General features: G+C 42.5%; 1 long non-coding RNA gene across 2 annotated transcripts; it reads left to right on the top strand.

Moving 5' to 3' along the window:
- Positions 1-919: 919 nt before the first annotated feature.
- On the top strand, positions 920-15,180 carry LOC141577422 (uncharacterized). Of its 2 annotated transcripts, XR_012506286.1 has the most exons (4): positions 920-1,087; positions 10,349-10,626; positions 12,502-12,696; positions 13,471-15,180. It is a non-coding gene; the product is annotated as an uncharacterized LOC141577422 (long non-coding RNA). The 2 variants fall into 2 exon arrangements; XR_012506285.1 differs by lacking the exon at positions 920-1,087 and having other exon boundaries at positions 9,738-10,626.
- Positions 15,181-16,295: the final 1,115 nt, after the last annotated feature.

Below are 16,295 nucleotides of genomic sequence, written 5' to 3'. Positions count from 1 at the left end.
AAAGGTCCGCGTGCCTCCGCCCTAGGGGTCCAGATCACCATCAGGACCATCAACGACCCAAGGCCCACAGGCCATTGGCTGGCAGCCTGGGATCACCCTGACCCATCGGGTCAGATGAGACACAGGGTGCGGGGATCAGGGTGCCAGGGCGGGAATTGGAACCTCTTTCAGCCCAGCCTGCCTCACCCTGTAGCCTCAGACACTAACTATGAAGGTGCACACTAGGCTGGATCCCCCGCTGGTGGCAGTAGTCATCATTACTGGAGCTCAGATTTCCACACCCCAACCACAGGGTTAGAGGTGAGGGAGTGAGCTTAGGGTAGGGGTGCACTCAGAGTGAAGGGGATCCCATGGTGAGGGGGTATAGGTTGAGGAGTGTGGGGCCGCTCAGATTGGAACTGACCTGGCTGAGAGGTGAGGAGTATAGTTTCAGGATTTTGGGGGTCCTTTGGTGAGGCATGAGTGTGTAGGGGCCATAGGTTAGGACCAAGCAGGACGGAGTGTCAGAGCACAGACCTCGGTGTGAGGAGAAGAAGCCCTGTCTTTAAGGTCTGGTGGGAGACTGGGCCTGGCCAGGGGTGGGAGGGTAGTAACAGGGAGGGGAAGGTGAGCAGGGGAAGTGGGGCTGGTGGGGTGTGGCCTGGCCCAGGGAAGTCGTGGTTCTAGTTCAGTGCCAGGACCCAGTCGGTGGCGGGGTGAAGGCTCTGGGGATGGAGACCCGGCGGGACGAGCAGGAGGGGCACCACCTGGCTCCTCCCGGCCCCAGTGGCCAGGTCTGGTAAAGCAGGAGACCCACCCGAGCAGTTTGCGCTGCAGGAGGGAGGAGGAGGAGGGGCGCGCACGCGCTGACGGACAGATGCGCGGACGCCGGAACCCGCCCAGAACGAGTGGAAGCTGGCGGCAGCCGGTTACTCCTGGACCAGCTCCTGGAAGAGGAACACGGCCTGGGGTCTGGGCCGCCGCTTGCCCTTGGTTTGGCTGCCGCTCCCGGGCAGTTAAGGGGGCGCTGGTGGGGGCGTGCTGCTCGAAGCCGGCGGGTGACGCCTGGGCTGTGCGACTGAGGAGGCGCACAGGGAGGGGTGCGGAGGTGAGGTCACGGCCGCGCATCCGGTTAGGACCCTGAGGCGGTTCCCAGCCGCCGCTGTGGTTAGTGGTAACCCCGCTATTAGTAGTTCCTGAACCCCGCGTTTTTGCCGCCGCTTATACCCGGGTTTAGGAGAGCAGGTACTGCCCCGGGAGGTGGGAGGGCACCGGACGGCTCCGAAGCATCTCTGACTGGCCCTCAGACCATGACCTGCTCCCGGGAGGCGGGTGCGGTGCGGTCGCGGGGCCTCGGATGCAATGGGGTCTGCCCCATGAGAGCCCCTGGATTTGCTCCCATCTTCCCCGCGGCCTGACCTTGGGGGCGGCCTCTAAATCCCCAGGTTCTTGTGACTCAGGTTACAGGTCAGGCTGCCCCTGGGAGGTGGGCGCAGTGTGATCAGTGTGCTGGGATGGCTGCAGCAACAGCGGGAAATGGTCGCAAACCCCGCGCTTTCACAGGGCAGCCCCAGTCCCGCCATCGCAGCCGCCGCCATTCCCTGACAGCACAGCACCTGCCTTCCAGGAGCAGGCTGGCCTGTAACCTGAGTTCCACGAATCTGGGGCAGCAGAGGCCAATCTCAGGCCATGCGCTGGGGAGTTTGAAGCCAATCCACGGGCTCTCATGGGCAGACCCCATAACCCGCCACTGCCTTCGACCACACCGCGCCCTCCTTCCAGAAGCAGGCTGACCTGCGGACCGTGCCTGGAGCAGCAAAAGCCGAGCCCTGGACAGGCCGTGGGAGAGAAGGGGGCAAGTCGACCAGCCTGCCAGGTCGCTGCCCATCTCCCTGCCGCTGCCCCAGGTTCGTGGATCACTTGTTTTCAAGTCAGTGGGTTCCTGAGAGGCAGGAGCGGTGCAGTAAGGAGGCGGGGTCTGCGGGGAGGGGTGCTGCCCCAAGGGGATCAGGTGGACTTGCTCCCATCTCCCCCAGGGCCAGATCTGTGGACGGCCTCTGCTGCCCCATGTTCACAGGACGCATGTCATGTCAGTCTGTCCCTGGGAGGAGTGCTCAGTGCCCTCGGGGCAGCCTCAGTGGCTGACAATGATTTTGGAAGTGGGCTCTAGCCCAGCATAACTAACTCTCCTTTCTTCTCTTGCTTCCTCAGTTGGTGGCTGTATAGGCTTTTTCATTATAGGTTATTGCTGGATAATGAACATAGGTTTCTCTGCTATACAGAAGAAACTTTATTTAAAATCTATTTTTATATATAGTGGCTAACATTTGTAAATCTCAAACTCCCAAATATATCCCTTGCCATCCCCTTTCCCTGGTAACCTTAAGATTGTTGACTAAGTCTGCAAGTCTGTTTCTGTTTTGTAGATGAGTTCACAGTGTCTTTTTCTCTATTTTTTTAGATTGCACATATGAGTGATATCATTTGGTATTTTTCTGTTTCTGGCTGCTTTCACTTAGAATGACGATCTCTAGCTCCACCCATGTTGCTTCAAATGGTTTTATTTTGTCCTATTCATGGTAGAGTAATATTCCAGTCTATAAATATGCCACAACTTCTTTATCCAGTCATCTGTTGCTACATTTAGCTTGCCTCCATGTCTCGGCTACTGTATACAGTGATGCTATGAACACTGGGGTGCAGGTATCTTTTCACATTGGAGTTCTTTCCAGTTATATACACAGATGTGGGATTTCTGGGTCATAGGGTAAGTATACTTTTAGTTTTTTGAGGGATTTCCATGCTTTCCATAATGACTACACCAAACTGGATTCCCACCAGCAGTGTAAGAGGGTACCCTTCCCTCTACAGCCTCTCTAGCATTTATCATTCATGAACTTCTGAGCGATGGCCATTCTGACTGGTGTGAGCTGATATCTCATTGTAGTTTTGATATGAATCTCTCTGTTTGTTAGTGATATCGAGCATTTTTTCATGTGCCTATTGGCCATTTGTGTCTTCATTGGAGAAATGCTTGTTTAGGTCTTCTGCCTATGTTTGGATTGAGTTGTTTGTTTTTTTGTTTTTAAGTTGTATGAGCTGTTTATATATTCTGAAAATTAAGGCTTTTTTGTTAGTCGTATCATTTGCAAATATTTTCTCCCATTCGTAGGTTGTTGTTTCCTTTTGTTTTACTTATGGTTGCCTATGCTGTGAAGAAATTTATGAGTTTAATTACGTCCCTTTTGTTTTTTTCTCTTATTTCCATTGCCTGGGTAGATTGCCCTAGGAGAACGTTGCTAAGATTTATGTCAGATAATGTTTTGCGTATGTTTTCTTTTAGGAGATTTATCATGTCTTGTCCATCTGCATCTTAAGCCTGTACTCTAGATCTGTGCTTCAGTTTTGAATTTTGAGCTTCTTAGAGAACACCTACTCTTAGCTCATATGTCAGATTCAACATGTCTAAAGCTGATTTCATAATCATTTTTCTTGCAGCGTATCCATTTATTCAGTGGCATAATCATTCTTCTAGTCTTGAATACCCAAAGGCTTGGAATGGTCTTTGATTTATATTTCTCTCACAACCCTCCACATATTCTTGGCTTCTGGAACTGTATGTTTTTGGTTTCAAATGTCTATTCTGATTGCTGATACTCTGATGAAGAGCGTTCATCCCTGATACAAGAATTTTTCCTTCTGCTGAATTCTTGGATATTCTCTCCCCTCCTTTCAGTCAACCTTCAGTTTTGACCCTCCAACATCTAGAGTCAAGTCAAAGACTTACCATAACCAGATCTCAGCCAGGTAGTCTCGACCCTTAATCACTTTGGCCTTACCTTATTTGTTCCAATCATTATGTGACTTAGCCTCCTAGGGTAACCTGTGCCTTATTAAAATCCAGGAGTCACCAGTCTTTTCCTATCCAGTCCTCAGTTAAAACAGCTTAGAATTGCCCTGAGAACTAGTTGGACCCCCATCCCCTTCATTGATTCTTCCCTATTTACCCAAATACTTCTAGCTCCTCTTTGTATTTCTGCACTGTTCATGATCGGTAGCCTGTAATCTAGTCTTTGAGTACTGACTTGGTACCATTGCCGGTTGGTTTCCAATGTGTCTCCTCACTTAGCTGGTAACTGGAGAAGACTCCCTTGTTCAGCCTCCTTTATACCTTCACCCTGCTTAGCATCGGGCAATAGCAGGCATCCAGGCAGTGCTAACCTACTTTATTCGCAGGGGTGGTGGTTTGGAGTATAGCTAATAACTATTAATTCAGTGTTGCAATTAAAAAAGAAAGCCAAGAAAATCCATAAAACTTTATCTCCATGTTCAGTTTAGCGCTTTACCTCAACAGTTTTCTTAACTCTGTGTTTACATTCACATAGTGTTCAGTGCTTTTACTGTTCCCTGAGGCAAGCAGGTGAGTTGTCATTATGTTTGACTTTCACGTTACATTTCATATTGGATATATTTGTGCAATGACAAAACCTTCTTTTATAAGTAAACAGCTGGAAGCCCAGAGAGACTAACAGCCTAAACCAGGGTCACCTGTTTAGTGTTTGGCACAGGCCAGGACCGCGGTTCACATCTTCCAGCTGCTCCTCTTCCAGTGCCTTTTCATTCCAGTGCTGGGAAATGTAGCCCCATCAGCCAAACGGCCAAGTCTCATTGCTGCCCCTTTACCTGCCAGTGATGGCAGTGCTACAAAACGTGGCAAAGGAAAGGTCAGAAATAGGAGTGATAAAAGACATGGAAGTGCTGGAAATGGATCCTCAGCCTCTTCCTCCCTATTTGAGCACCTCACAAGTGTCCCTCTCTGACACTGCTGTTCATTGATTATAACACAGTCTTTAAAATCAGACTGATGTTTTGTAGGACATGCTTTTATCCTGGTCCCTTTCCTGCTAGTAGTCACCGTCATGGGCAGAAAGTGCCTGACTGTGCTCTGTTTGTCACTTAGGTGGGAGGGGAAGTGGGAGACAAAGCGGGTTGAACTGAAGCCGAGCTTTTTACAGCTCTGTTGTTCTAGGACCAGAGCAGTTCCACTCCTGCTTTCATCACCTCTCCACCTCTGAGTCCCAGCCACCCACTCCTGCCTGCTTCCCCACATGCCACGTCCTGGGGGAGGACAGTGTGGTTGGCAATGCCCCCTCCACCCTCCGCCTTCCGCCCTGGGAGGTGCAGGAGTCTGCTTCAACTTTTGAGCTGTTTTGGTAGTTGGGCTTTTCCAGCCTTTCTAGGCATCTGCTTTCCAGCTCTGGGAAATTGGAGATGTAACTTAACCATACAAGTTCTATACTAATGTATTCAGTGGCATTAATGTGATGTTGTCTTTAAGGTGTTCTGGGACTGGATAGGAGGTTTTTAACACAGGATGCTTCACATCCAATTCTAAAGGCCTACAGGATGCAGGTGTAATTCAAGTTCTTACATGGCTGTAAGGCAGACATGGACATTATTTTATAATATGACCATATGTTCATAGATTACGGTTAGTCCGCCGGCTCTGTATCTAATAAAAGTTTAAATTCCAAACGCTTGAAGAAAATTTGTGGACCATGTCTTTTTGCCTGTAACTAGTTGCAAAAACTGAAATCAAGACTCTACCACAAGCCAGTGTTTCCCAGTAGAGAAACCCTCTACTTTTACAACCTCTAAGTAATTCAGTGGTTCTTTGGGTGAGATGAGGGATGCCAGAGTATTTTGTTGGGACACTAGAGTGGCATGTCAAGTATTCTGGGACTGGTTACAGTTGAATCTCTGCTTCCTATATCCTGGACTGATTACAGAGTCAATGTTAGTGCGTTAACCAGCTTCTGAATGCAAGGGTAGCTAGGAAGACAACAGAGAAAATAGAAGGATATAAAGTAATGGAGAGACTTCAGAGCAGTACAAATGTTGACTTTGACACCACCAGCTGCTGACGTGAACTTGGCAGGAATTTGTGAGAAATGGTGGGTGTCACTGCAAGAAGGAGAGTCCTGCAGATTTTGGGGTGAACAGGCAAAGGGGAGAGCAGATATGGTGACCACTCGGGGGCTGATTATTTGTGTCCTGAATGTGAAAATGTCTGGTCTCCTGTTCAATTTTGCAGCCACAACTTCACGTGACTCAGGGCATTATTTCCACCAGATACCATAAAAACATAAACAACCTCTGTTTCCCAAATTGTTTGTTCTCGATCTGAGATGATTGTCCTGTGGTGGGAGGTAAGTGGGCGGTGGGTCCTATTACATCACTCCCTTTCACTAAAAGTCTACCTCGCTGCTTTTCACCCTACTGCTAGGGGTGCTGCCATTCTGTTACACCTAGACCTATAAGACAGGCTTACCTGAATCCTCACGTGAAGAGGGATAGTTATGTGCAGTTTTAAATAATTGCTTGGGTCATGTGGTCCTTTGTTCCCTCCATTGGAAATCACTATTCCAGAGCAAATAGTATGAATCTATATAAACTATATTGTTTGTAAGATGTCTTCGGAAGTTTTGCAGTAGGTTTAAATATTTGCTTGGTGATGGCCTCTTGATTGTTTGAAGGAGGCAACCCTCACTAGGGGCTTTGTTGGCTCCCTTAGATTTCCCTTACTGGCAGTAGAGTGTTCGTAGGCAGAGTTAGAAAGTTAACTGGGCTGAGAAGCCGAATTTGCCCGCAGCTGGGAATTGGTAGAAGAGTCAGTTATGGAAGGAAGGATTTAGGATTATCTGGTAGCAGAGTTGTGGGATCCAAGCCCTGGGAAACCTCAGCTTTTGTAGAGTATATTCTGTAACAATAGGCTATTGGATAACTTTAACACTTGTTATGGGATGTAGAGTTGGGGAAAGACTTAAAAGTGAAAGAACCTTAAAAAAAATCTCCAAATATTTTAAAGAAAACAGTACTCAGAATGAGAGCTTTCCTGGAAAAGACTAGTTCTTCACTTCACAGGGGAAGCAGGGAGAAAGTGTAACTGCACTTACGGTAACTTAAAAGGTAAACCTTACCCTCCCACTTAGCTGTTTCCTGGTGTAAGTTCATATTCCACATCTGTAGTTTTAGACATGATGTGTCATTTTCTGGTACTCCATTCTGCTTCTGAGTGAGAGACTGACGCAAAGTCACATAGCAATTGAAAAATTGCACAAAAGTCTTTATTGTTAAAAATGTAGATATGTGGCAGAGTGCTGCATTTGCAAATGACTTTCAGTACAGAGAACACTTAAAAGAATGCGGTGTTATTTCTTTTTTTATTCCTTTAAGCCTTTGAATAGAAGGTTTTCTTTGCAGAGTTTCTGGAGTACATCAGAACAAGCAGGAACTAAAAATAGCTTTAAGAAAGCACCAGTATAGATGTTGTTTATAGTATGGTATCTGTCTTAAAGTTAACTCTTTAAAGCAGGAAGTTGTAACTCTCAATTTCTTAAGCAAATAAAAAACATTCTTGACTCTTAATGACATACTTTGTGGGGTGAAGCCGCTTTTGCTTCCATTCTGAGCATTGAAAGGCCTTCAAGGATAATTCTACCAGTCCTCAATATTTTATTTTCCTTCTGTTGTGAACTTGTTATTAAACTTGAAGGAGATATAAATATCATTAACTTGCTACATATGTAGATATTTAGTGTTACATAGTCAGAAAATTTGTGTACATCACACGTATGTACATAATTCCCCAGGTTCCAACTGTGTTCCTGATAAAAGAATGGTGGGAAATGGCATTATGGGGATATGTCTTACAGTACACAGTGTTTCCCCTGTTCCCTCTACCAGATCTGGATATTCTTTCATCTTTCGGCTTCTAGAATTTCTACCTCTTTTTCTTAAGACAGGTGTAACTCATCCCCCTGCTCACACAAATATGCGTACACACACACACACACACACACACACACACAATGTGCCATAGGGAGTAGCGTGCACCATCCCATTCTCTGACTACAGCTCTGATCCCACACACTGGAGGCAGTGTCTTGCACGAATTCATTTGTAAGTTCCTTTTTAAAACTCGGGTGGTCGGGAAATAGGACTGATATCCTCACCTAGTAGGCAAGCCCTCAAGGATAACTTCTATGGTTAATGCCAGGGTATCTTAATGTTTGAGTACCTGGGTTTCATGTCTTCCTGTACCACCTGTGTGACCCATGATTCCCACAGTTCTGTCTCCCGTTAGACTTTTTCTCTCAAACTCTGGACTCTTATAATATTCTGCTGATTTGGCATCTTCACTTGGAACTCTGATATCTTAAAACCAACATGTGTAAAAACTGAGCTCTTTGTCCTCCTACCCCCCAAACTGGTTCTTTATGCAGCCTCCCCCATTCAGTTAGTGGAAACTTAATCCTTCCAGCTGCTTGGGTCAAAAATCTTGGAGTTATTCTGACTTTCACTGACATACCACATGAATTCTGTCAATAGATCTGGTTTGACACTGCCTTTAAAACATATCCAGAGCCCAGCCACTTCTCACCATGGCTCCTGCTTCCACTGCTGCTTCCCTGCCCTGAGCCACTGTCCTCTCCTCCTGCATAGCCCTTCTCAGTAGCTTCCCACCTTTCATCTCTGACCCGTTTGCACTATTCTCACCCCGCAGTCAAGTGAGCCTTGAAAACCTAAGTTAGATTGTGTCGTCCTTCTGCAGTGCCTCCCCATTTCACTCCGGGTAAAAGCCACAGTCCTTACAATGTCCTCCAAGGCCATACAGGATCTGCACTGACCCTTCTCCGCAGCTCCAGCCGTGCCCCCATTCTGGAACATGCGAGGTCACGCTGGCCTTGGTGATGGTTATTCCGTCCTCCTGGGACTTCTCACCTCCTAGTCTTAATTCTAACCTCAGTTCACAGTGTGCCCTGCTCTGGTATTTAATACAACATCACCCTCATCCTATACCCTCAACTCTCTTTACTTTGCCCTTTTTACTTTTTTCCATGGTTCCTCTTTCCTAGCATGCCACCTCCTCTGCTGCTCTGTTGTGTGTATTGTCATCTCCACCCCCCACCCCAGCTAGACTCCAACCAAGCTCCGTGAGGACAGGACTTTTGTTTTGTTTATTGATCTATTCCAAGTGCCTAGAGTAGTCCTGGGTACATTGTAGGCCGTCAAAAATTATTTGCTGAATAAATTAAAAGGCTATTTTAAAAATGAATCATCCTTTCATTAACAGGTGAGGAAAGGAAGCTGCATGAAGGAAAATGGTGCAGTAAATAATGATATTTGCCTGTTGTACTATGTATGATATATATATATGTGTTTTAGTCTTAATTTGGTATCTCAGTTTCTTAATTTAATAGCTGTATTAAGGTGTAATTTACAGGCCATACAATTCACATATTATAATTGTACAAGTCAGCCATTTTAACTATTTCTAGAGTTGTGCAACTGTGTCCTCATAAAGTCCCCTTGTGTCCTTCCTTATGCAGTTCGCCCTCCCCTCAGTGGCACCCTGATTTTATTTGTTTTTGTTTTTTTGGCAATCACATCTGAAAAGAATAAATTACACAGCAGTACTAATATAGCTTTGCACTTTTAGAAATGACACACTTAAATATGAAATCAGGAGTCATTGCTGAATGTAGGCAGCAGTATCAGACATCGGTGAGAAGAATGGACTTGAGTGTCAGACTGGCTGCGATATTACCCAGCTCCACCATTTACCAAGTTACCCAAATTATTTTCTGTCTCAAGCTCTATGTCTGTTATATGGGTGTAATAATAGCAGCTTACAGAATTGTGAGGATTAAGCAAACAGGGAAACAAAATTTAGTATAGTGGCCAGCTTATGTTATTACATAAGAAATAGCCTTGCAGGTAGAGAGCAAAATTCAAATCAGTTTCTAAAGTATGTGTAAAATATGATCCAGTTCCTGCCTGGTTTGTAAACACGTATGCCTACTGCAGAATATAAAAGCAGGCTAATTTCCAACAGAAAAGATCATTTCTCAGCATTTCTTTCAAAGGTAGTTGCAAAATAATTTTTACTAAATTTTCTGTGCCCATCTCTGACAGAGCTTTGACACCAGGGAAGTAATTATCTACATTTTTGTTAAAATGATGCTGACCATCAGGAAGTGTTCCGAATTATATTTTAGCCTTTATGTTGGGAAATATTGTGAAACTTCTTCTAAATTAATGGGGGAGGGGCATTCATTGTAGCTCTTGTAGCCTGATAAGGCTTCTCTAAATTATCTTTTTTTAAATTTTAATTAAAGTAATTAATTAATTTTTTGCAGGGGGTGGTAATTATGTTTTTATTTATTTTATTTTTATAAGAAGTTCTGGGGATTGAACCCAGGCCCTTGTGCATGCTAAGAATATGATCTTTCACTTGAGCTATACCCCCCTAAATTATCTTTAATAAGGTCTTTTTCTCTGTTTTGTTATTTTCTTTTATGTACAGATGCACAAAGCAGGGTCATCAGAAGCCTCTCAATTCCAAAGATGATTATAGTGAAAAACATTGCACAGTGACAGTGAATCCTTGGAATATGAAGAAAGATTGTAAAGTCCTGAATGAATTAAGAAGGAATTGTTACATTAACTTACATGTAACCATGGCTCTCTTACCTTTATTTTTCACTTTATAATGAAGATATTCCTCACCCGTCAAGGTTGCTTTGTTAGATATAGGGAATATCTAAAGCCTTTTCTGGAAGTTTTTTAAATAAATAAGAGCAGGTTATTTATCAGAAGTGTGAATGGTGTAATCTGCTCTGTCTAGTATGGTAGCCACCAGCCACATGTGACTATTGTGAATTGAGATGTTCTATAAGTGGAAAATACATAATATATTTTCAAGACTTCGTACAACAATAATAATGTAAAATATTTATTAAAAGTTTTCAAAGTGTTAATCACTTTTGAAATGATAGTATATTGGATATTTTGGGATAAATATAATTATTCCTGGAATTAAGTACACTTGTTCCTTTTTATTGTCTAAATGGGATTACTGGAAAATTGTGACTTGCACTATGTTTCTATTGACAGTGCTGGCTTCTAACTTATTGCAAATAATATGAAAAAAACTTTGATTAAGTATTTTATAATTGAGTAGTTGATTTCCATCATATTATTTTCAGGTGTACAACACAGAGGCTCAACATCTTTATATATTATATTCCATTTAATGTCACCATAAAATAATGGCTATATTTCCCTGTGCTGTATTATACAGCCCTATAACCTATCCATTTTATACATAGTACTTTTTACCTCTCAATCCCTTACCCCCTTCCTGCCTCCCTCTCCTCCTTCTCCCCATTGGTAACCACCAGTCTGTTCTGTGTACCTGTGAGTCTATTTCTGTTTTATTATAGTAATTAATTTGTTTTATTTTTTAGATATACATATAAGTTAATAAATAGAATATTTGTTTTTCTTTCTCTGACATATTTCACTTAGCATAATACCCTGTAGGTCCATCCATGTTATTGCAAAAGACATTATTTAATTTTTTAATGGCTGAGCAGTATTCCATTGTGTGTGTGTGTTCATGTGTATATATGTGTGTGTATATGCGTGTATATATGTAAATATACATATATATATAATATACCACAACTTCTTTATCCAGTCATCTGCCAGTGAACATTTGGGTTGTTTCAGTGTGTTGGCTATTGTAAATAGTGCTGCTGTGAACACTGGGGTGCATGTGTCTTTTTGAATTATATTTTTCTCCAGACATATACCCATGAATGGGATTGCTGGATCACACGGAAGTATATTTTCAGTTTTTTAAGGAAACTCTATACTGTCCTCCATGGTGGCTGCAACATTTACATTCCCACCAACCGAGTAGGAGGGTTCCTTTTTCTCTTAAAAGGTCAAAAATTCTCTACATTTATATACTTTCCTTACAGTTTAGGACACAATTTGGCAAAAGCCAGATAGAATTTAATAGGAGTAAATACAGTATTTTTTCAAATGTCCATGCATTATGGATAGATATGTTATTGATGAGTTGGTTCCCTATTTTTGTAGATGCAGAAGTTTTTATAGCTTCACAGACATTTCAGTCTTGCAGAAAGAAAAATGTCTTTGCATTTTGCTGAACTTGTCCGGGTGGCTTTATGGAATTTGGTCCAGGCCTGCAGAGGTGAATACACATCCAAACCTGAACCATTTGAATGTCTGCAAGATTTTAAGAGTCTAGAATGTCAGATCTGGACTATAACTCTGGTGAATGACATCAGTGAGTGGACTCAAGAAAACTCCATTTGAGTGCAAAGCCTTTCATAAGCCAAAAAAGGCTTTGAAATTGTGGCAAAGCCAGAGACTTTTGTGCACCACATATGGCCACAAACCCATGGGGACAACCACAGGCCTTCTGGAGTGCCAAGGGAATTCCATGTGAGGAGTCCAGCACTCACAGGAATCCAACAAGTCCCTGCCAGCCAGAGCACCTTCATTGCTACTGTGGTATTTTGAGCAAATGTCTTTTCTTCAGGTTCAAATTGGTTTGTTGTTTTTTTTTTAATAAAAGAAAATCAAACAACTTCTTGTTCCCGTGGTGAAAGTAAAAGTCTAACATTTTCTGATTTCTTTTGACAGAGAAAACTTGAGCCTATGAATCTAAACTCATCTGTGATGGTCTGCAGCTGGGAGCAAGCAGATCAGTGTCAGTCCCTTTGCAGCCGTTGGCTGGGAGCCTGCATGTTCCCTGGAATGATATTTGAAACATGTCACCCTAGCCGTGCCTTTGCTCTGGACTGGGAGGCGAGTCAGTCAGAATCTGCATTATGGAATGTATGTTTCAGATCCAAAGCTAGGAGATCTTTTTTAATAGCCAGAGAATGTAGTCATAAATATATCTATTAATGTATTTATGCAAGAACAATTTTAAAGTTTTTTTATTATAAAAATTTCCCCCAAAATTGAAAATGAAAGAACATTGGAATTAAAATCCAATGGAATTAAAAACAGTGGAATTAAAAATCATCTCTACCTTAGTTATACATAAAGAATCTTAAAATCCTTCTAAACATTTTTTTGTTCAAATGTAGATATTTTTCCCTTCCAAAAATGAAAATTATTATTTCACATTTTTTTCTTTTTCCTTTTATTATATATTCCATATTAATAAATATAATTCTTTTAAATCCCTTTTAATGGCTGTTTAACATTATATTGAACAGATATGTAAATAGTCCTAGGTTTAAGAAATTTAAAAAATTGTCATTACAATGCCCCTGCAAAGAATTATTTCGTGTTTCTATTTTTAGTTACTAATTTGGACTAAAAGTTAACAAGTTTACTTTTCTTCATCTAAAACATTGGTTATTTTATGAATGAATTGTAAGGATTTTAAATAACTTTTCAGTAATTTCAACAAAGAAATTAACTTTAAGGCAAAAATGTATGATGGTTTGCAAATCTATTTTCATTATATCTTCACTTTTACCAGTGTCATATCTGTGTGTGTTTGCACAAGTGCTTTAACTACCAGCAATGTAAGAAAAATCTGTGTACTAAAAATGTGAAAATAGTTTCCTGGTTTGTGTTTTCATTCTCCCAATATAGGTTTTGGATGACAAGCTTGTATTTGCAAATGTACACACCCTGTGGGAGGTGCTCTGTACATACGCTGAGATACTGTACATAAAATTGCCTCTGAATCCCAATCATCTGAAAACCGTGTCCTCAGCCTTTGATACCTTCAGCTGTTTTATGAAAGTCCTCCAAGTGGATGAAAGTATCAACAACCGGAACAAGAGTTTTTCATTGCCCTATTTGAGAAGAGCTGCGTGAACGACTTTTATATTCAGGATAGAGATACATTCATCAATCCAACCACCAGGAGCCTCACTGTAAGTCTAAACCGAGTTTAGCTGCTGTCTTGGGGGTGATTTAGAACCTGCTGTTGAATTATAAGTGATTTGGTTTTGTTGGTTTGGTTTGGTTTTTAAAAGCTGCCCATAAAAATGAAAAAAGAGAAAGAAAAGAAATATGCCTACAGATTCCTGTTAGGATAGTAAACAGTGGCTGGTTATTTACCCTGTATAAACCACACGCTTTCTTAGAATCTATTTAGGTTTACTTCATCCTTTCTCAGATCAAGTATCAAGTAAGGGACAGTTTTAAAAAAAAATTCAGGATTAACTGGCTTGTGAGCTCCGGGATCTGCAAGGCAGCTTTCCCTTCCCATGGTGTAAGTCAAATGGCAGAAATGAAATAAAGCACTTCATGTATCCTCCGGTGTTAACAGGAAAAGGTGAGTCTTCTTGACCTTGTTACTTCCTGGGTAAAATGAAGATAATATGTCAGGAGTCGACAAGCCCATTTAGGGCAGGAACCATGTTGTCTTGTTCACTGCTGAATCCCAGGCACCAGGAAGGCTGAGTTTAACAAGTGGGTGAATGAATGAACTGTAGTTCCCCCAGAGTTACCATGTGGGGCAGTGTGGATTAGCATCTAAGAGCATAGACTCGAGAGGTGAGGGTACAGCTCAAGTGATGGGGCGCATGCTTAGCACGCATAAAGTCCTGGGTTCAGCCCCCAACACCTCCTCTAAAATAGACAAATAACCCTAATTACCTCCCCACCCCCCACCAGAATTACCTTATTATCTCCCTGCCACCAAAAAAAAAAAAAAAAAAAGGTAGAAGTGGCCAAGAGCATAGACTCAGGCTGGAACACTTGTGCTGGTTTCTCGCTGTCTACCTTGTAAAAGTCATTTAGCCTCTGTGTTTATCAAGTTCCTCATCAATAAAATGGGGATAATAATAGTACCCACCTCGTAGAGATGCTATGGGGATTAATGAATCTGTTTGAATTTTAGAACAGCCTTGGCTAATAGTAAGTACTATGCATTTGCCAGCTCTTTTCATAATTACTGACAGATGTTATTATCAACCAAAGAAGTATTAGTTCTTTGTAAGGGAAATGCATGTTAGACCATTTCATTTATCATTTTCTGTAATTCAGGCTTTTTCCCTCTGAAATACCATTTTCTGTCTGTGCACTAGTAAATCACAGGGCTTTCCAAATTTCATCTGTCTGAGTTCTTGTCATGATGACAATACTGCAGAGTTTTGACATTTTTTAGGGACTCCATCTGAGATGACAGCAACCCCTCAAATTCAGAAGCACTTCTCTAACTGACAACATCTCGCATGAAATGAAGTTTGTAAAATGTAAGAGCTTCAGACGCTAAATGATGCCATAAATGCAAAGATGTTATATCTAAGCTCTTTAAATAAATCCTGTCATTGAAATAAAGGAAATACTATATTATAGCACTCTATGACTTTGTTACCTTGCTATCCGTTTATCTGACTCTCTAAGACAAAAGAAAGCAAAGACTGAGATTGATCATTACTACTGTGTGGTACACGTATTTGTGGATGAAGACCATACTGAAATGCACTGTCTAAGATACTAAAATGGACACTAAACAGCTGCTTGATGCACATGCATGAACAGAACAGGGAGCTGGTTGCAGGGAGCAGACACTGAGCTTCCTGGATCAGAGACTCAGCATAGCAGTCCAGCCCAGCAGTCCACATGTTTTATATTTATATCCCAGCAAAATTAGCAGTGAGAGTCTGAAATGAACTTTGGGGACACTTGCAAACAGCTGTCATGATTACTAATGTGGGACACCAGGATTCTACAGTGTTTAGTTGGCATCTGCACACAACCATTTCTTTTCCACTAAAGCCTGTTGTAATTGCTGGTTCCACATCCAGGCTGAGGAATCATCTCATGTGGTGTTTGGGAGGGAGGTAAGTGGAGTCAGGACCCATGCTAAGGCTGGGTGGGTAATAATCTGGTTCTAGTACAGGAGAAAGGAAAGTAGGTCAGGTGGGAAGGAGAATGACTGGATTTAAATTTTGTTTCTTGAGTAAGCTAAATATATAACATCATGTCAAGTTTCTTTATTGTTTATATTCCATGTGCTGTCACCGAATAACTACTGAATTGTGGGGACAAAAAAGCCTGGGTTTTAGAATTGACCCTGCCCCTAAACAGCCAGAGTCCAGGTTCCTCTGGGTGTCCAAGGAGGGGGCTGCTGCCTCCACTGAAGCAGTTTGGGCACTTGGGTGGCGTAGTTTTTTTTGCTGTGGAAGACTGGCCCGGTTGTAGGACATTAAGCATCTGCAAGGCCCTCACCAGGTACCCACGGTGGTCCCAGGACTGTAACATCCAAGTGTTCCTTTCCAGCCACGTTTGCAAATGACCCTCAAGGGGTTAGTATTAATCCTCGGTGAGAATTATGAAAAATTATATGGTACCTCCATCCCTTCTGGCAAAGGAGGGCCCCTTATTTACAAATGACCACAAAGTGTTAGCACCACATTTTATTAGCAGAACATGTGAACACGTGGTGACAGTGACGCTCACCT

This window comes from Camelus bactrianus, chromosome 4 (genome assembly GCF_048773025.1).
Source record: "Camelus bactrianus isolate YW-2024 breed Bactrian camel chromosome 4, ASM4877302v1, whole genome shotgun sequence".
Classification (NCBI taxonomy): Eukaryota; Metazoa; Chordata; class Mammalia; order Artiodactyla; family Camelidae; genus Camelus; species Camelus bactrianus.
This window is presented reverse-complemented; position numbering and strand designations above follow the sequence as displayed.